We start from the raw sequence: 21,453 nt of genomic DNA, 5'->3' as shown, positions 1-21,453 counted from the left end.
ATGTAACCCGAATACTTGTCAATCACTGAGATGTATTGAGCGAAAGTGTATGGATATAGGGACTGCTGACTGAACATATAAATGAAGTTCTCAGCCATTAAATAACAAGCTAAGTGGAGTCTCTTCCCTCCCTTGCCCCCCTACCCACACTCACCTGCAATCTAGTGGTTGCAGACTCAAAAGGCTTGAAGTCGTTGCCCCCCGATACAAATGCTGACATGCAAGATTAAATTCCCATGACTTTTAAATCAAATTCTGTGTTTGGGAAATAGACACTGAGTAACTGAAGAAATGGTGCCACAGGTTGACTTTAATTCGGGAGACTTAAGTCACAAGTTTATTAGACACAAATATCAATTGTACATGTGACAGCAACTTTTTGTGTACTTACCTCTTTCGACATTAACAACAGTAACTCAGGTGGCCTAAAATTTGTTATAGTTAATTGGAATAGATTGATTTTGCTTTTGAAAACTTGAATAAGAAGATTCACTTTTCGGAAAGCAGACAACATTCTTCTAAGCCTAGGCAATGTAGATATAATTCTTTTGCTTTTAAAGCAAGGAGAGCAGAATCAAAAATCTTGCTGCAGAAAAAACGACATTGCTTTTTAAATTTTCCTGATATAAATGTTTGCCAAATAAATGAACATTAATTTTGTATTTCCCTGAAAATTAAGAACAAAACATAAAAAAGAAGACTTTTGCAGCCCTTAAAACATAAACAACTAAACTCAGTTTTCCTCCAGGACCAAAAAACTAAATTCATCGAGACTGTTTTTTTTAAAGCAACTCAGGCCAAAGTGTATTCAATTTTCATCATTTCTACAGAAAACCAAATAGAACAAATAAAACCCTGTAGAAATGGGGAGGCCATTACCGTATCCCTTACATTTGCCTCTCCCCAGAGTTTGTGTCTTCCTTACCTTCTGACTTCTTATGGAGATGCAGACAATACCATGTTATAAAGCTGTCACCTCTGGTTCAGGTCCCAGCAGGCTCTGGTCATTTTCTAGGTGAGCTGCTGTTCCCTAATCCAGGTCAAGGTACACTATGCTAATGAGCTCTGGCGATAGTCCAATCAAAATCTAGATGCTCTCAGCTAGGGATAGGTAAGGCCAAGGGGGCCGCTTCACCAGCCCAATTCTCTGCAGAATGCCAGCAATGTGATGAATATTCTATGGTGCGCCCCTGAACTTTCTCTTCCTTTATGTTATGAGGACATTTTAACTGAAATAGACATTGAAAAGAGCCTTATGAGAAAGTATAGATGTGTCCCTTCTTAAAATTTCATAGGTTGGGCTCAAGGCGGACTGATTAACAATCGATTCTAATTCTCCCATCATTTACCCCTGCCTGTGTACAAGAGCGGACAGACAGACACCGGTAAAGAGCTGTCACACTGACGGAATTCACCGGGATAATGGATAGTCAACATCTCCTAAACCAGAAAAAGCAAAATGCTATCCTGCCTCTAACAGTGATGTCCCACTAATTCGTTGTTTTTTTTGTTTTTTTTTTTTTTTTTGAGGAAGATTAGCCCTGAGCTAACATCTGCAGCCAATCCTCCTCTTTTTGCCGAGGAAGACTGGCCCTGAGCTAATATCAGCGCCCATCTTCCTCTACTTTATACGTGGGACGCCTACCACAGCATGGCTTGCCAAGCAGTGCCATGTCCACACCCGGGATCCGAACCGGCAAACCCCGGGCCACCAAAGCAGAATGTGCGAACTTAATCGCTGCGCCACCGGGCCAGCCCCCTGACTAATTCTGAATGTTCTACTTCCCCCCAAATAATACAATTCTCCCTTCTAGAGAGTCCTCAGCAGTCTGGGCACATCCCAAGTGCTGTGTTCCAGGCAGTCTGCTGGGCTCTGGAGATACAAGGGAGAATGAAAGCCATTAAGAAGTTCAGGGGCCGGCCCGGTGGCACAGCGGTTAAGTTCGCAGGTTCCGCTTCAGCGGCCTGGGGTTCGCCGGCTCGGATCCCGGGTGCGGACATGGCACCGCTTGGCAAGCCATGCTGTGGCAGGCGTCCCACATATAAAGTAGAAGAAGGTGGGCCCCGATGTTAGCTCAGGGCCAGTCTTCCTCAGCAAAAAGAGGAGGATTGGCGGCAGACGTTGGCTCAGGGCTAATCTTCCTCAAAAAAAAAAAAAAAAAAGAAGTTCAGTCTAGTGGAAAAGATGAACAGACACTAAATAAGCCTAAGATAACTTGATGCATGGAATAGAGACAGTCTAGAAGGAGTGCAGAGGAGGAAGGTGTTAAGCTGGACGGAAGAGAAGCAGAGGAAACTTATTCCACCAACATGATGCCTGATCAGCCTTTTGAAGGATAAATAAGGATTCATCAAGTCATCATGGAATAGAAGACGGTGTTCCAGTAGTGGCAATATCATCGGCAAAGGTAGAGTGCTAAGAAAAGTGTGGTGTGATCAGCATCACAAGAAGTCGGGACCTTTCAGGAAGGTCTGGACCATCAGAGTTACGCTGTGGAGGAAGGAATGAGCAGACCAGAAGGCAAAATGCTTAGGGAGCCCCATAGGCTGTGTGAGGCAGTCCCTAAGAGGTCTCCGACAATGCTGACATTTCTCACCAGTCTTTCAGTTCATGAAGGAACTCCTCTTCCACCTGGAGGTTAAGACTCTGCATTTCTCTTTTGCAGTCCCTCTTTGGTCAGTAGGTTCTCTCTCTATCTCCCGAACACACTGTAGCAGGACCGAGCCTAGCGGTGCGCCAACGGGCAAAAGAGAAATGTCTACGGGGTCCAGCTCCAGAATCACAGAGCAGGGCAAAGAGGAGCTTTAGAGCTGAGAGGCAATCAGTTGATAACAAGAACACCTGTCAGGATTATCCACTAGCTGAGGACCCTCCAGAGCGTCTGCTCCCACCCACATATCTATCCTTAAGGAACCCCCGAAATGCCACCCCTTTATGAGAACTTCCCACACTAGTCTAGAACACACGATGTCTCACTTCTGTGGTGCTCCAGAACTCAACTAAATTCCATGCTGTCTTAGATCACTTAGAACTAACATTTTTTCTAATTACAAAATAAATTCACAGTCTTTAAAAAAGTCCTGTTCTGATCTCCTAGAGATTCCCACGGTTTACATTTTGGTCGTGTCCTTTCAGACTTGCGTTTTTCCCTACATCCATCACCAAACACAGGTATTCTTTGCCTAGTTGTAACGCTACTGTACGTACTGTTGCTTTAACTGTTGATTGAGTGTTAGTCCTGGCTCCCCAGCTAAGCTGCTATGGTTCCCTCATGGTGAGGTTGGTATCTTCCACTTGCCTTCTCACAGAAGGTCCTGCTGGTATCCCAGCTACAGCGTCAGATCCATCCTTGTTCCAAGAACCAACCCTACTCTGACATAGACAAGAACTGAGATGCTGTCTCCACACCCTGATTGAGCTATGACCTTATGTTCCAGACTGGTAATAACAGCACTTCTGCTTTCTGAAGGCCATGGTCCTACCTTCTTACCCAAATTCTCCTAATTGGATCTCTGTCCCTGTTATTAATAACAATAATCATAGCAGCTTCCCTTAACCAAACACTTACAACGTGTCAGGTGCTAAGCACTTGATCTTTACAGCATCCCTGCGAGGTAGATGCTATTTTTATTTTCCCCCTTTTGCAGAGAAGGAAACCAAAGTTCAGAGAAATAATACCTCACAAGCACTTAGGCGACACGGCTGCTGGCCACAGTCCTGCGTGAACTGCCCGATGCCGTTCAATGTCTGGAGTCTTTGTCTCTGCTCCTATGTACTCGGAGCTCCACCTCGCTCTTTCCGGTCTCTGTCTCCTCCCTGAAGACAGGAATCCTGCCCTAAAAGGCAGGTGGCTAGAGGCCCTATTGCTTGGTGACCAACCTCAACCACTGTAGCTTGGATTTCTCAGTCTCTCTGCTTTTAAATTCCCTGTCCCTCTGGAGCCTGCCTATTGAGATCTTTCTGGGTTCTTTCATCATCAGTGGTGCTTTAGGCATTTTAGGAAGGATAATTCTTTGTGACTGTCCCAGGCACTGCATCCTCAGCCAGGAAACCTGACTTCAGAGCTGCTATGGCCATCTCTGGTGGCACATGGCAGAATCTGAGAGATGAAACCAACAAGGGAGCAAAAACCAGAGGGGAGAGAGAAAGAAAGGGAGAGGAAGAGGAGAGAGCTGGATACAGGCAAGCCTGAGGCCAGCTCCAATCCTCTCCTTTCCAGTTATGTGATCCACAAATAGTGTTTACACTTTGACTCCTTTGAATTGAGTATCTTCATTTTGCACCTATTAGAGATCTACTAACACATCCCCCATCGAGGTAAGCCTGAATATAGCCAGGACCTCAAAATAAATCTCTTTCCTCTTTATTTATGCTTCTAAAGGTTGGCACCCAAATGGACATATCTGACACACCATAAAATCAGAAAATGCCCCATAATGTCTCACCTGAGTCAACATTCAGGGCTCAGAGGGTGGCCATCACCAGCCCGATGAGACACTTACCAGCACAGGCAGTTCTTAAAGCACGTACTTGAGAGACCTCTCAGGGGTCACTTCTCTGTGCTGTGTAACACTGAACTTTGGATTTTTCCTTTAGAGTTTCTCAAATTTTAAGTCATTTGTGGCTCTCATGTGGAGAGTCTCCAAGTTCTGTATAATATACTTCATTTCTAAAGACCAACCTGAGTCATCTTAAATTGGATTCTGAGCTGCATCTGTTCTGAGAAAAGAGACTGACGTAGTGGTCTTTCTCTATATCTCTGGGCAGACAAGACACACACGGTTGGCAGTTGAGAGTCCCCAGTCGGTGGTTCAGGTGGGAAAGCCCCTGCACGTCAGGGTGCCCTTTGGAAAACATTGTGAAATTTTAAAATATTTACTTCATACAACTTAAGAACTGTTTTACTAATAGAAACTATGACTAACATATGGATATGTAATACCAAAATCACAACTATGAACCCAAGGGTGAACCCCCTAAAAGGGGAAAAAACAAGCTCTCACATTTATCGTGGTAGATTGTTTCCCATTTCCTATAAACATTTTGCTGTCCTTTGGTTTTGTGCTAGACGGCAGGAAATGAGGTGTCCTACAGGTTGATAACAACGTGGGTAAATTCAGAATTGAGAGAATTATTCTATTTTTTTAAATAATTTTGCAAATTAGGAAACCAACATCAACTTTTTCAAAGGTAAGCACCACAGCCCAAACAAAGCAGGAATATGATCCCATCATTTCCATGAAGAAGCGAGGTACCCCAATTTTTTTTCATAAAAAATATAATTTTTATGGTTATTCTCACTAAAATATGGTTTTATGGTTCTATTTCATTAAAATGTTATTTATGTAAAAATGTAATGAGTTGCTACTGTTATTTTAGGTGAATCAATGAATATTTCAAAAAACATTGAGTTCTAGTTTCTAATATGGTAAATATTGAGAGATATAACCACATAAACAAAAGGTACTTGAGGTTCTCATTAATTTTTAAGAGTGAAAACTCGTCCTGAGACCCAAAAGTTTGAGAACTGCTGCCATAAAGTATTAAATCCTAAAGTACTCCACCTTGGTCATCAGGCAATGGCTGTTCCTGGTGGTACTTAGCACTCAGAGTGTAAACCGCCCCCTCTCTAGGCCCCCATGGGCTCGTATTCAGGACGAGCATGGAAAGGGGAAGATGATGAACACGAAGAGAGATGCTTTCAGTAAAACCGCACACCATCAACTCACACAGGACAAAATACCACTTGAGGAGGCAGGCCCTGCCCACAGCAAGGGTTTTTGGCACCCAGCACCGATTCCAGCAGACCCAGCGCCCTAACTCCTGCAGCCCGGGAGCCCCCATCAGCGGCAGTGGAGGCGCCCAGCAAAGGTGGAGGCGCCCAGCCGAGCCTGTTTGGGGATGCGTGACCCTGGCAACTGAGTTATCCTCTGCAGCAGGCTGTGGAGACCTTAGCAGCTCCCACCACCAAAGGGGCAAAGCAGGAGAGGAAGAAAATGGTGGACATATGTGCTATGTGAAGACTCAGTGATGAGCACACAGCACACACCGGAAGAAGACACAACCAGGGAGCCGAGATCCTGCAGGTGGGTCCAGGGACCAGCAAAAAACAGCCTAACTCTCCTTATGTCACCTCAATTTAAACTTTTGAAGCCTCGTGAAATCAAAGATCACTTATTTACAATTAAAGAATACCGAGGCAAATGCAACAAAAACGGCAAAAGCTGTGCTTTGTGTTATGGGATTACTGATAACATTTCTTTCTTTTTTGATATTTATCTATAATTTTCTAAATTTTCCATAAGAAGCATGCATTCTTTTTTTTATCATGTGAATCATTTAAAAAAAAAAAAAGGCCAATGATACAAAGTCAAAACACCTATTTGTACAGTATAGCAGCAGTTCTCAAACTTTTGGGTCTCAGGACACTCAAAAAATAAGCAGAATCTCAAAGAGCTTTTGTTTATGTGGTTATATCTGTCAATACTTACCATATGAGAAATTAGAACTGAAAAATATTTGAAATATTTATTAGTCTAAAATAATAGTAATAACATTACATTTTAACATTTTTATGAAAAGTAACTATATCTTCAAAATAAAAATTGAGAGGAGACACATTGTTTACCACTTTTGCAAATCTCTTTAGTATCTAACCTAACACAAGACAGCAGGACAGCTGATATCTGCTTCTGCCTTTGGTCTGTTGCAATCGCACATGTCATGTAAGTTCTGGAAACTGCACCGCATACTTGTGAGAGATTTACAGCAAAAAAAGGGCAAATAACATCTTAGTATTACCATGAAAATAGTTCTGATCTTATAAACATCCTGAAAGGCTCTAGGGGACCTCCAAGACTCCCTGGGCCTCACTTTGAAAACTATTTTCTTTGAACCATACAAAATACATTCACAAACAAATCTCATTTGACTCTCAAAAAATATTTTGAATTGGGCATGTTTTTAAACAGATGAGGAATCTGAGATTCAGAGAGGTTAACAAATTCATCCCAGATCACACACTCAGATTCCTCTTCAGATTCTGAATTCAGGACTCCATTCCAGACAACCAGCACATCAACTCTGGAAAGGCTTTTTCACCACCCACCTTTCCCAGATAAACCACAGCCTGGGACACTCAAAAGAACTTTCACACAGTAATTAGGATGGCTAATATTTTAACTCTAGAATGTGGTAGAAAAATGGAGATCCAGAGAAGTTACGTGAAACAGAATATGACATAGCAGAAATAAGCACAAGTCCTGGGATGCAGCAGACCCGATTTCTGGACGTCACCCGCCACTTCTATGTGACTTTGAGACAAGTTTCTTTACCTCAGTGGGCACCAGGATTGCTTCATCTGTAAAATGGGATAATGATATCTTACCTGCCTGAAGGCATGGGCTGGACCAGATGATTGCCCAAGGTCCCTGCTAATGGAAGGGCTGTCATTTACCAAAAATCCCAGTCATTTAGGAGGTTAGGAATACAGCCAGCTGAGATGGACTCTCCTTTTGAAAATGTCGTCCCTATAAATTTTTTCTTTTTCTCTAACATAATATCTGGAACTTAGTATTTATTGAAAGCTATTTCAGTTATCTTTCTCATAACTCCTTCAAACTTTGTCTGAAGATCAGCCTGGAGAACAATTCACTGAAACCACTTGAAAAGTTGATATGTAGAAATCAGACGCAATCCACAAGCCCAAGTATATTGAACACCTACCGTTGTGCAGTAGACGTGTAAGACTAGCGAGGCCTGCACATCCGATTTTATTTCTGGGCGTGCTACTGGATTTGCACATTGACAATGCACTTAAGCTGCTTTATTGTTCCCATTTTTTTAACTGTGGTAAATATATATATTACATGAAATTTACCATTTTCACTAGTTTTAAGTGTACAGCTCAGTGGCATTAAATACATTCATATTGTTTTGCAACCATCACCATCATACAGTTCCAAAACTCTTTTCATCTTGCAAAACTGAAACTCTATACCCATTAAACAATAACTCCCCGGGACTGGCCCAGTAGCTTAGCAGTTAGGTTCACATGCTCCACTTCAGCCACCTGGGGTTCATAGGTATGGGTCTGGGTATGGACCTACTCACTGCTCATCAAGCCAAGTTGGGCAGCGTCCCACATATAAAAAATAGAGGGAGATGGACGCAGGTGTTAGCCCAGGGCTAATCTTCCTCAGCAAAAAGAGGAAGATTGGGAACAGATGTTAGCTCAGGGCCAATCTTCCTCACCAAAAAAAACACAAACAAGCAAAAAACAATAACTCCCCTTTCCCTCAGGCCCTGGCAATCACCATCTACTTTCTGTCTCTATGAATTTGACTACTCTAAGTACCTCATCTAAGTGGAATTATACATTATGTGTCTTTTTGTGACTGGCTTATTTCACTTAACATAAATATCCTTAACGTTCATCCTTGTAGTGGCAGGTGTCAGAATTTCCTTTCTTTTTAAGGCGGAACGATATTCTGTTTATTGTATACCAAATTTTGTTTATCCATTCATCTGCCAATGGACATTTGGTTTGTTTCCACTGCGTTCAAGATTTCAAGCCTGCATTTAAAGGTTAGAGAGATTCCACCCAGGCAAAGAAAAAAGAAAAATAGAGCTAATGGCGCTAGGCATGGATCACAGAAGTATGCACTGAGTTTTTTCAAATCTGAGGAGTAAATTCCAGTGTTTAAAAAAAAAGCCAGATTTTTGTCTTTGTTATTTTCCTCTCTCCTCTAAAGATATGCTACTAAATTGTAAGTTTCCTAAGATCAGGGAATGTACTGCATCTAACTTCGCATTCCGCGTAACACACAGCAGAATTCCAGGCAAATTCCATTACCTTATCTTCGAATACAGCAATGTATTGTACAATTAATGAAATATTTTGATCTGAATTGCTACATTTGATTTTACAACAATCTTCCGAGAAGGACAGGGCAAGTATTTGTGCAATTTTATAGACAAAGAGGCTGAGATCCTCCACCCTTAGCTTACCGCTAGGCAACATGGGATCCAGGCCACCACCAGAGGTCTTGTCACACCAACGCCAGCTCTGGCCCTCTGTCCCTACCATCTGTCGGGATTTGTGAATGAGCATTTGAAGTCACTTCCATGGAGGCACAGAAATATAAGCCAGACAACATCTTAAGGTCCTTCTAAGCTTACAAAGTGAAAAACTTTATGAAAACTAAAATCAGGGAAACTTTCCAACCAGAAAGTTAAACCAAAAGTCAAAGAGAACAAAAATAGGAACTAAACTTAGAGGCTCAGACTAGAAAAGTCTACTTAACCAAAATTAAAAGCTGCCAGATAAAGAAATAGTTGAAGGAAGAAAAAATAAAGAGATACAAGAAATTTTTCCCGAGTTGAAGGACGTGAAACTCTGCACTGAAGCTTCTAGAGGATGCTCACGTGTAACTGAAGGCAGGTCTGTCCTGACGTATGGCTGGGAAAGTTCATTTAATTCTTAAACTTTCAGAGAGAAAAAGCAGGTTTCATGCAAAAGATGGGAAATCAGAATTTCACGAGATTGTTCCAAAGCACTCTCTCCAGAAAAACCAGAAGTTGATGGAGGAATCCCTCCAAAATTCCAAGAGAAAAGTATCTCCAAGCCAGAATTCTAGAGTGAGCCATGTCAGTCAAAGGTGAGGAAAGAAGAAAAACATTTTTAACATGTAAAGGCTCTAAAATTTTACTTCCCGTGCACTGGAAGCTACTGAAGGATCCACTCCACCAAAATAGAGGTAATTGAATGAAGAGAAAGGGCTCCAGGAGAGCAATGAAGAAAAGCCCAGGACGACAGTGCAGGGACGTCCCAGCAGGGCAGGTGCAAGAAGGCCCTATGCATGAATAAAGGATTCTGGGAGAGAGATTGCGATGGTTAAATTTTTTCTGTTGTGTGATGATTATTTTATACGTCAACTTGGCTAGACCAAGATCCTTACATATGTGGTCAAACACCACTCTAGATGTTGCTGTGAAAGTATTCTTTAGATGAGATTAACATTTAAATCAGTAAACTTTGAGTAAAGGAGATTACCCTCCATAATGTAGGTGGGCCTCATCCAATCAGTTGAAGGCTGTAAGAGAAAAGACAGATGTCGCCTGAGGAAGAGGGAATTCTGTATCCAGACTGCCTTTACACTTGAGCTGCAATATCAACTCTTCCCTGAGTCTCCAACCCAACAGTCTGCCCTGCAGATTTAGGATTTGCCAGTCTCCACAATCATTTGAGCCACTTCCTTGAAACTAAATTTTTCTCTCTCTGTATGCACACATACATCCCATTAGTTCTGTTTATCTATAGAACGCTAACTAATACAGAAGTCGACAGGAAAAAATGAGAGGCAGTGCTTTTGCGAGTATGGAAAATATTATTGGTCAGTATGTGGCAAAGTTTCAATAAAGTAAATTAATTATGAGTACATAGGAAACCGAGCAAATGAAAAAATGAGGCAATTTTTAACTCCAGGAAAAACAAAGGATTGTACTTCAGCAAGAAACAATTATTTGTTTGTCAAGGTAACGCAAATACCTACCATCAACTAGCCAAAAATGCTTTACGTAATTATCTGGGGAGAGGAGAATGAATCAGTAATATCTAAAACTGATAAATTGAGAAACACAATATAAACATATTATTCAGAACCATGGAGAAAAACGCTAAGACAAATTGTGAAAAAAGGCAAGAGTCATTTCCCGCAAATACAGGGGAGGGAGGCAAGAAAAGTCAGATCCTTTTTGCAGGGTTTCATCGTAAGCCGTTTGACAATTTGAATTTATGTTCAGGCATTGCTCAATGAACATCTGACATGGACTGTCATAGAAAAGCACAAAACTCCTGCTCAGGATTACTCTGAGTGCAGGGCGTGTCTAGGGGGCAGTATGGGGGCGGGTGCGGCGACAGGACAGACCCTAAAGTATGTCCCGCACTGGTTTTCCACAGACGCTTGAAATTCAATGACGATCTCATTTCCTTGGCTCTTGAAGGCTTTTTGATATTTAAAGTTGGCTCCTAAGACAGAAACCTTCCCAGGAAAGGAGCACCCCTTAGTAGGGATTACTCAGCTTGCTACTGAGAATGAGAATGGAAAATCGACCGGGAGGGAAAGGCGGCGGCCGTGGCCACACTGGACTAGCCCTGGACCAGGTCCCTGTTTTCACCCGGCACCGCGCCGGGGCAGGGAGAAACCAGCTGTGGGCCTGGAGGATTTGCAGCAGCAGCAACCGGCCAGGAGGTGGCAGCCCTGTCTCATCTGGTGCCCCAGCCTCGGTCCCTGCAGCGCCATGGAGGCGGGGAGGGCAGGGCAAGAGCCGGCAGGGTCACCTGAGAGGCAGAGAAACTTGGCAATTCTGAGCCACAGAAGTAGTTTTATGACATTCCTGCTGCGATTGCAGTGAGCATGCAGCAAATATTTGTTTGAACCCGTCAATTCCGTGACCGGTCGTTCAGATTGCTCCCTTGAATGCACCCTCGACACCAGGGCGGGGACCACAGCCCGGGGTCATCCCACTCTGCTCACCAGACTCCCGGCCCCTTGCAGCCAACAGTGGCCAGAGAAACACGGCGCAGACTGCTCTCACTTAAACTCATGTCCCTAAATGTCACCTGGCCGTTAGTCATCCTGTACTTCCCCAGTGTGCTCATTCTTCCACTCTCTCCTGAGACAACTATTTGACACTTTCAGCTCACTTGGCAGACCTCCAACGCCTCGCTCTGCTGCTGGCCTTCCTTCCCACTTCACTGGGAAAATGAAGCCCCCAGAAGGGAACTTCCACGAGGCCCCCGCCAACATCCACACCTTGGAGCTGGCTTTCCTGCCTGTTGTTATAGACAAACTGTCCTGGCTCCTAAGGGCAAGCCAGCCTGTGCCCCGGATGGAATCCCCTCTCATCTCCATGGGAACATGACTCCAGCCATTTTCCACCTTGTTTTCCCTCAGCATCAATTTTCCTCTCTCTACTGTGTTATTCTCACACAAACCTGCTATTATCTGTCCCATCGTTATTATTTATAATCCCTCCTTGGCCCCAATTACATATCAGCTGTGACCTCATGTCTGTCCTCCCTTTTCCGGTAAAATTCCTGGATTTTCCATGCTCTCCGATACTCGCTGTCTCCGAAGCTTTCCTGCCGTTCTTGGTTAACCCCACGGCTATCAGGCTTCTGCTCAGCCCGTTCCAGAGAAGTTCCCCTTGCCCTCCACATCGCCTAAATCCAACGGTCAACTCTTTGTCCTCATCTTAACCTTATCTATAGAAAGCACTTAACACAGCTGACTGCTTGCTTCTGGAAACATGTCTGCATTGGCTCCCAGGTTGCCATCATCTGGCTTCTCCTCTTCCCTTCCTAGTTCTTTGCCGATTCCGTCTTTTCTCCCCAGTCTCTTATTCTTAAACTCAGTCCTTGGACTTCTTTTCTAAACATAATCGCACTCCCTTGGTGAGCTCCTCTAGTCCCATGACTTTAAATACCACTTAGATACTACAAGTCCCAAACAGACACCTCTGGCTCAGACTCCTGCCCTGACGCCACACTGTGACATCCAGCTGCCCACCCAGCACCTCCCCGTGACCGTTGAGTCGACGCCCAGATTGAGATCCTGATAGTCCACTGTCCTGCCCATGGTCTTCCGATCTGATCTGTTAACGGCAGCCCTATTCTTCCGGTTTCTCAGGCCAAAATCCTTGCAGGTGTCTTTCATTCCTTCCTTCCTCTCACATCCCATGTCTAATCCTGCAGGAAATCCTGTAGGCTCTCCCTTCAAAATATATCCGGATTCCAACCGCGTCTCAGCACCTCCACCACCACCCTGGGCTAGCCACAGTCATCTCTCCCCCAGTTACTGCAATAGGCTCCTGACGGGTCCCCCCACTTCCACGTCGGAGCTCCTACAGTTTCATCTCAATACAGCAGCGGAGCGATCCTTTTTTAAAAAGGCAGATCATGTCACTCCGCTCCTCTAAACTCTCCAAAGCTCTCCCCATCTCAATCAGAATAAAAGCCAAAGTCCTTAGAAAGGTGTATAAGACGCTAGACCAGCACCATCCAATAGAAATATAATAGGAGACACGTGGTATTTTCAATCTCTTGGCAGCCACAATAAAAAGGTAAAAAGAAACAGGTGAAATGAATTTTAAGGGTACGTTTTATTTAAGAGTATCTCTAAAATATTGTCATTTCAACATAGAATCCATATAAAACTTGAGAAATTTTTCATTCTTGTTTTCAAAGTCTTTGAAACGTCGTACATCATTTAGTCATATAGCACGTTTCAGTTTGGACTAGCCGCATTTCAAGGGCTACATGTGGCTAGAGGCTACTATGCCAGACAATGCAGCTTGAGCCCACGTCTCTCTGATGGTACCTCTGATCAGCCTCCTGCTCCCCTCCACCTTGCTCACTGCTCCAGCCACCAGGCGGGCTTGTGCCTCAGGACCTTTGCACAGCCTGTTCCCTCTGTCCCCCAACCCTCTGCTCTTTCCCCTGATAACCTCATGCCTGCGTTTTTGACTCCTCCTCCTCTTCACTTACAAGGCCATCCCACTTAAATTGAAGCCACCTGACTTCCCATGCTGATACTCCCAACTCCTCTTACCTGCTTCAATTTTTCCCCCTTAGCACTTATCACCTTCTGGAAGATCATATATTCATTGGGTATTCTCTATTTTCTCACAGAGAAGATAAGCTCCACAAGGGCAGAGGCCTATTGTGTTCCCAACAGTGCCTGGTACATAGTAGGCACTCAATAAATGCTTCTTGACGGAATGAATTCACGAGAGCATAACTCTATCCCCCCACGAGGGTTTTCAGGTTAGGGCTTGGAGCCAGTATCTCACACCAGACCACAGCAGCACTGATCTTGGAGTGATGGAAACAGAGCCATCTCATCTGTTAGCAATCCTGGCGAGAAAAGGCAAGGCTAGGTTCAACGGCAAACGTTCTCTGAGCGTCCACCGTGTGCTCGGCCGTAAAGCAGCGGCCATGGATTTCCTCCGCACAGCCAGAGGCCAGAGCCAGCACCAAAGGGGGAAACTGACAGACTGATTTCAATTTGTTGGAAAGAAGAACGTTTGACTAATCAGCACAATTCAAAATGAATTGGATTGTCTTAGGAGGTCTAACCATGGCCCAAATCGAGAAACCACCATTGCTAAGAAGATCTGGGCTCTGGGTGGGAGGCTGGACCAAATTTCCAAAGTTGCCTTAACAGGCTAAGATGCTTAAGCCTACATTCTGATGTAGTAGAAATGATATGGGTTTTGACATCCGACAGCCTGGGTTCGAAGTCTTGTTCCACTGTTCGCCTGCTGCTGCTTAACGATTTGCATGTTTGTTATATATTTTCAGGTTATTGCCTGTCCCCAAGGATTTTTTCCAGATCATGTATGTAAAACTGTTTTCCACACGAATTGACATCCAATAGAAAGTACGTCATTTTTTCAAACTTTTCTTGGAGGACTTTCTCTTAGCTTCCAGGATTTCCAAAATTTTCAAGGTTTCCTCCCCCTTTATTTTTGAATTCCCAGGCTATTTCTAAAACTCTGCTCTCACCACATGGCTCTCTCTTCCCCTCTCTTTTCCCATCAGCAACAACCACTGCTCCTCAGTGTCAGGAGCTATCTCGTTTCATCTTTGCAGAGGGTGTGGAGGTGTTAGCCAGAATTGTCTCATTATTCAGATGAGGAAACAGAGGCTCAGAGAGGCTAATTAACTTGCCCAAGTTATCTAGTTAAGAGGCCAAAGGTAGCCTAGGAGATCCCAAAGATTTTCTTTCACTGTTCTGTTGTCATTTGTTTGCTCAACAAGTACTCACTGATCTCCTGGTGCAACGGTTATTGTGCCAGGAGGTCTGCTAGGAACTGAGGACACAGCCACATGCAAACCCCTTCTCTGCCCTCTGCGCCCTTGGACTCTGGAGTCAGGTTGGAGGCTGTGGACCATCACCTGTCCCCATTCACGTAATCCCCTGTCAGCCCCTCCAGGCCCGGGCGGGATCTCTGTAGATGCTGCTGGTCTGCTGTTCTGCTGCTGGCTCTGCAGGATTTTCCTGAAATTATTGTAGCCATAGTTGTGCAAATAACCTAATCATTTTCCACTTCTGATTGGATAACAAGACGGAGGTTGGGGCCAGCCCAGGGGCGCAGCAGTTAAGTGCACATGTTCCACTTCGGTGGCCCTGGGGATCCCAGGTGTGGACATGGCACTGCTTGGCTAAGCCATGCTGTGGTAGGCGTCTCACATATAAAGTAGAGGAAGATGGGCATGGATGTTAGCTCAGGGCTAGTCTTCCTCAGCAAAAAGAGGAGGATTGGCAGCAGATGTTAGCTCAGGTCTAATCTTCCTCAAGAAGAAAAAAAAAAAAAAAAAGACAGAGCTTACTTTTGCTTAAGAAGCAGCCGCACATCTTAGCCAACATCTCGCAGAGTGGACTGTAATTTGAAAACCTGAGAACTCCGAAGCCCCCTTCATGTCTCCTTGACTTCCAATTTGTTTCGGAATCCCAGTTACAAACTGTGCATACCTTGGGAAAGGGTAGTTGTGTGTGCACACTGAAGTGGGGCGGACATTCATTAGCAAAAAACGTTTGCCTGCTCCTCCCCTCTTCCAAAAGGTCTAAGTCACACCTCTGTTCCTGTCACAAACCCAGCCCTTGCTGGCCCCTCCCTGGCCCCTCCCGGGGCCAACTTCGAAGGCCAACCATAGGCACTCAATGCGTGTTTTAAGGGCTCAACCTTCCTCTTTTTAGTCAATCTGATTTTACTCACTTGTGCTGGGCAAAGTATTTTCTAAATTACTTTCATTTAAAAAGTAACCAGAGGGTCTGGCCCAGTGGTGCAGCGGTTAAGTGCGCATGTTCTGCTTCGGCGGCCCGGGGTTCAGCGGTTGGGATCCCGGGTGTGGACATGGCACCACTTGGCAAGCCATGCTGTGGCAGGCGTCCCACATATAAACGAGAGGAAGATGGGCACGGATGTTAGCTCAGGGCCAGTCTTCCTCAGCAAAAAGAGGAGGATTGACGGCAGATGTTAGCTTAGGGCTAATCTTCCTCAAAAAAAAAAAAAAGTAACCAGAAGAGAGGCCAGCCCCGTGGCCGAGTGGTTAAGTTTGCACACTCCGCTTCGGCAGCCCAGGGTTTCACTGGTTCAGATCCTGGGTGCGGACATGGCACCACTCATCAGGCCATGCTGAGGCGGCACCCCACATAGCACAACTAGAAGGACCCACAACTAAAATATACAACTATGTACAGGGGGGATTTGGGGAGGAAAAAAAAAAGAAAAAAAGAAGATTGGCAACACTTGTTAGCTCAGATGCCAATCTTAAAAAAAAAAAAAGTAACCAGAAGATTACGAAAGCTTAAAAAGAACTAACTGTAGTTAACTCATGCCCAGGTCATATGATATCCTAACATAATGTGTTTCAAGTATTTAAAACGCTTTCATATTCAGGAATGTCAAATGGGAGGAGGTGTGCTCATTTCATTGATTTTTCTCCTTTTCTCCATGGGGCAGGGGAGCAATAGGACATGAGGGGTCCTAAACTTCTTAGTGTAACATTCAAGGGCCTCCCTGATCTAGTTCTAAATGACCTTTCCAGCCCATACAGGTACCATGTCACTCTAGACTGGAACCCTCTGATGAATCTTTATTTCATGTCCCCACACAGTGCTGGACACATGGTAAGCATGCGATATTTTCAGTCATCGTATGGCATTATCAAGACACTATCAATGTATATGATCTCTGTGAACAGTCGGTTCCTTGACTTCTTTACCTCCAATGATCTTGTCCTCCACCCAATGCCACCCACTCACCCCCACGGTTGGACCTAAATTTTGTCTTGACCAGAAGCTGCAACTGCTCATGATCTCCGCGTCAAGCATTCGATTCCATCTCACCCCTTCTGGCAGCCCTCTCCAGCAGTCTCCCCTGGACTAGACCCTCCAATCCATTGATGCTCCAATTTGCAGTGCTCCCTCATCTGCGCTGTGTTCTCTCTCCCTCCTAATCACGGGACCTACTTATACTCAAAATTGTTGTTGATCTGAAATTCACATTAACTAGGCATCCTGCATTTTTATTTGCTACATCTCACAATCCTACAATCATTATAATCACTCTCTTATTAAACTCCCAACCTCTTTGGTCTGGTCCAACTTGAAACTCCCTTGGCAAAACCATAGCTTGTTAAAGCCAAACTTTCTGACAACTGTATCGCCATCCACGCAGCTGATGGAGGCTGGAGAAAAGCACAAGCCCACTGAATGGATCTCGCTTGAACTTCACGACCGCAAATCTCAAAAGAGGTCTTAATGCTTCCTGGAGAAGCATTGGACTTCTCTGTTCCTAGTCAACTCACGCTCTGTGTTTTACGCCTTTACTTCTGAAATCTTCAATACCTTCTCTCTCATCCTCATTCGCAGGGTCCTACTTCACTGAGAAAATCAAAACACTCAGGAGACTTCCCAGATGCTGCTCACCACACCTTCCCAGCTTATTTGTACTCACCTACGTTCATTTCTTGTCTGTTACATAGATTGAAGGTCGGCCACCGATGGCCTGTGGGCCCAGTGTGGCCCACTGCCTGTTTTGGTACAACTTTTAAATAGTTGGAAGGGGAGGGAAAATCAAAAGAAGAATATATTTTGCAACATGTGAAAATTCTATGAAATTAAAATTTCAGTAACCTAAACGAAGTTTTATTGGAACACAGCCATGCCCGTTCGTTTATGTGTTGTCTGTGATGGCTTCAGAGCTACAGCAGAAGAGTAGCTGGGACAGAAAGCGTATGACCCAATAATACTAAAATATTTACTATCTGGTCCTTTATAGAAAAAGGTTGCTGGCCCCTCATCTATCTGTACTCCAATCTAAAACTCCTTAATTCCATCCCTTTGCTCCTTTTCGAGAATATTGCCCTAGGAATTCTACCCAATCCTGCGTCATCAGGTTTACCCTCCTAAATCATTCCTACTAGTGTCCCAAAAGGCTGGTATTTCTCCAATTCTGAAAAAACACAACCACACACCGCTCTCTGTCTTCCCCCTGCCCCCACCAGTTACTGCTCTCATTTGCAGCAAAAATCTCCAAGAATCATCTGCACTTGAGGATCACAATTCTTCCCCAAATCTCTCTTAAACCATCCCCATCACTCTAGTGAAATGCTCGCATCAGTTACCAACGGCCCCCGCGAAGCGAAATCCAGCGGCCAGCCGTCCATCTAGTCCATCTCGTCCATCTCGTCTTACCTGATTGATGGGTGGCATGTGACAAAGAGGATCTCTCTTGGCCTCAAAGCTCTTTTTGCATTTAGCGTCTGAGACACCACACCCTCTTGATTTTTCTCCTACCTGCTGGATGCTTCCTCATAGTCTCCTCTCCTTGTTCCTCTTTCTGTCCTCTTATCACTGGAGGGCCCCAGGACCTCCTCTCTTTTATCCCTGGTCTCTCCTTCGCAGCCTCCTTCAGTCCCACAGCTTTAAAGGCCACTTCTCATGCTTATGACTCCCCAACATATACTTCTGGCTCAGACCTCTCTCCTGAGCTCCACGCTTTATGATCCGGCCGCCTACCTGCCGTCACCACGTGAGCATTTAACAGACATCGCAAAATCAACATTCCAGTCCAAATATTCAGTCCAGAGCTGAAATCCAGGTTCTTCTCCATCCCCAACCTGTCTTTCCTTCCTTCTTACTGGCAACCCCACCTTTCCTTTCAGACCTAAATCCTTGCAGTCATTCTTGGTCACTCTCTTTGTCTCACACGCCACCTAGAATCTGTCAGGAAATTCTGTTGGTTCTACGCTCACAGCTTATCCAGCAACGGCCCGCTTCTCACCCTACCTCATCATCTCTCCCCCAGGTTACTGCAACACCCTCCTAAGAGTTCTCCCTGCTTCCTTCCTTGTCTGACATTCTCCTCTCTACCAGCAGCCAGAAAAGTCCTCTTAAATGGAAGTCAGATCAGAACGCTCCTTGGCTCCCCATTTCACTCAGAGCAAAAGCCAAAGTCCCTTGATGGCTGACAAAGCTCTGTGAGACCAGGCTTGCTGCCTCCCCTCCCTTCACCTCTCTGACCCCTATCATCTCCCCCAAACTCACTCACGACAACACACTGGCCTGCCTGCTGCTTCTGGGAAAGACAGGGCTGCTCCCACTTGGGGCCTTTGCACTGGCTGCTCCTTCTATCTGGAATGCTTTTCCCTAGACAGCTGCATGGCCAACCTCTGTCACCTTCAAATCTGGTCACATGTCCCCTTTTCAGTGTGACCTACCTGACCAGACCCCTCAGCTCTGCTCTGCTGTATGATATTGCTCTATTAGCTTTGGACGTATTACACTATGCGCTTACTGTGCAGTTCACTAGAATGCTGACTTCAAAGCCAATATATTTTGTCTGTTTTGTTCGCTTCGATTATTTGGTTTCAAGTGCTTGGAATTAAAAAGTGTCCAATAAATGTGTTGAGTGAGTGAACTGAACGTCTACTTGCTAGACGATTTCGCCTTTGTTTTTCTTACTTAATTTTTCAGTAACGTTGAGAGTTATGTGTCGTCTTCATTTTACCTTGTTGAATTAAACAAGGAGGCCATTAGACCGAGAGGTGGCTCTAAATCTCTGGTGGCCTACAGAAGCAAACCCAAACCTAAGCCTGTAATGCCCACAAGTTAAGAAATCGGAACCTAAAGATAACCATTCACGAACAGCCAATTAGGCTTTAGCGGTAGCCAATCAAATAATCGCCTTTCTCTGCTTTGCACCTCCTCTATATAATCACCAAAGCGCTCCCACCCACTTTCCATTGACCGCTGCCCCATTCGAACCGATTTTTGCTCAAATGAACTTTTCAAATTCTTAATATGCCTCAGTTTATCTTTTAACAACCTATAAGGATACCAATGCTTAAGAAGTTTAAGTAACTTGCACAAATCACAAGTCCTTAAGTTGAAAAGTGAAACTGAGGACCTTAGTCTTTTTTTTTCACTCCACAAATAATACTGTTTCCAGCTTTCTGCATGGCGGCCTCCCAGGTTCCAGTTCGTGAGGACCGAGGAATGACAAGTTCACTCACACCAAAGATGGGCTCTTGGAGTCTGGGAGGAAAGCAAATTTCTGTAAATCAAAGAACTTCCCAAAATAATGACAAATGAAAAGTTAGGAGCGGACACTCGCTTGTGATTATAATTCCATTTGTCCCTAAAATAACTCACGCATTTAAATAACATAATTTTTAAATTATTTAAATAGGTAGAAATCTTTTTAAAATACTTAGAGAAGTAAACATCTAACAAATCACTTACTTTGATCAGGTTTAAAGGTTTCTTTGAGGGCGTTGTGGTTGTAGAGAATTGAGATGAACTTGATGAGACCTGGTTGTTGGCTTTGGGCCTCGAAAAACGGAGAATAAAAAAAGAGTGAAAGAAGACGGAAAAAATTAGTGGAAAGATGTTACCTAAAAACTTTAGATAGAAGACACTTTCTAGATCACTAAAGGTGATGATCTCAGAGAACCTTTCTTTGTTTTAAAAAATCTGAAGATGGTAGCACGCGCTGTCTTTTGCCTTCGGGAGAACCAAACGCTATAGTCCAGATCGAGAGTATTGTACCTAGAAGAGAAAATCAGGACAAAACCAGCAGAACATCTACTACCCTCTGGTCCCTGGACCTTTCAACCCAAAACTCAAGCTCCTCCCATTTCCGCTGTGGGAAACCCTCAAATTTGCATCAGAAGCTTTGGAGGAGGGATGTCTGGGGACCTGGTCAACTGAAAAGCTAGCTGTGCCCAAGGGTACACTCACTCTTCCCATATGTGGGTATGGCTGTAATTGGCCCTAAGATTTGTAAGGAGACGGGAGGGGGACATTTTTATATGTCATCATTAATTCTCATTTAAAATCAATATAAAAACTGCAGAATCTCTCCTAGTTAATAATTAAATACAAGAGCCATCAATCTAGCCATATTAGGATTATGCATTTTTAAAAATCAGATGCTGCAGATAAACAAGCACTGTCATTGCATGAATAACGCAATGTAAGAAACGATAAACAGGACACGTAGTTATCTTTTTTCCTCATTCCTCTCAAGCTTACTTGCCAAAGATGGAAAAAACAATAGGCCGCCACATACCCCAGTGGAGTAAGAGGGCGTGGGCTGGGCCATTTATCCTGAACTGCCCCTCCTTCCTAAGATCGTTGCATTTCAAGGGCTCCTTGAAATTGTTAAATACAGAAAGTTTGAAAAAGAATGTAAGTGATTTCCAGCCTGGGTCCCAGATTGGTTCCCCAGTTGGCCTACCCAAAGGAATGAGCCTCCCACCATTGCTGACAACGCTTAACTCAAAACTAGTCTCTGCTGGGGATTCAGTTGTGGAAGAGATACTGCACAACACCTTCAGCTGAAGCAAATCTCCACCAAAGCACCAGAAACCAGGAGCC

General features: G+C 44.3%; 1 protein-coding gene across 2 annotated transcripts in view; it reads right to left on the bottom strand.

The window, feature by feature from the left end:
* The window catches only part of GCM1 (glial cells missing transcription factor 1), a 36,448-nt gene extending 17,926 nt beyond the window's left edge, over nucleotides 1-18,522 (bottom strand). Inside the window, exon 1 of one of the 2 annotated variants that reach the window (XM_046640624.1) lies at nucleotides 18,370-18,522. The gene's annotated coding sequence lies outside the window, so the exon portion shown is untranslated. Of the gene's footprint in view, nucleotides 1-925; nucleotides 973-18,369 lie in introns of those variants that run through there. The other variant, XM_046640625.1, reaches the window with a different exon arrangement.
* Nucleotides 18,523-21,453: the final 2,931 nt, after the last annotated feature.

Source organism: Equus quagga, chromosome 15, assembly GCF_021613505.1.
Source record: "Equus quagga isolate Etosha38 chromosome 15, UCLA_HA_Equagga_1.0, whole genome shotgun sequence".
NCBI classification, from domain to species: domain Eukaryota; kingdom Metazoa; phylum Chordata; class Mammalia; order Perissodactyla; family Equidae; genus Equus; species Equus quagga.
The sequence above is the reverse complement of the archived record's forward strand: the minus strand, read 5'-3'. Positions and strand labels throughout refer to the sequence as shown.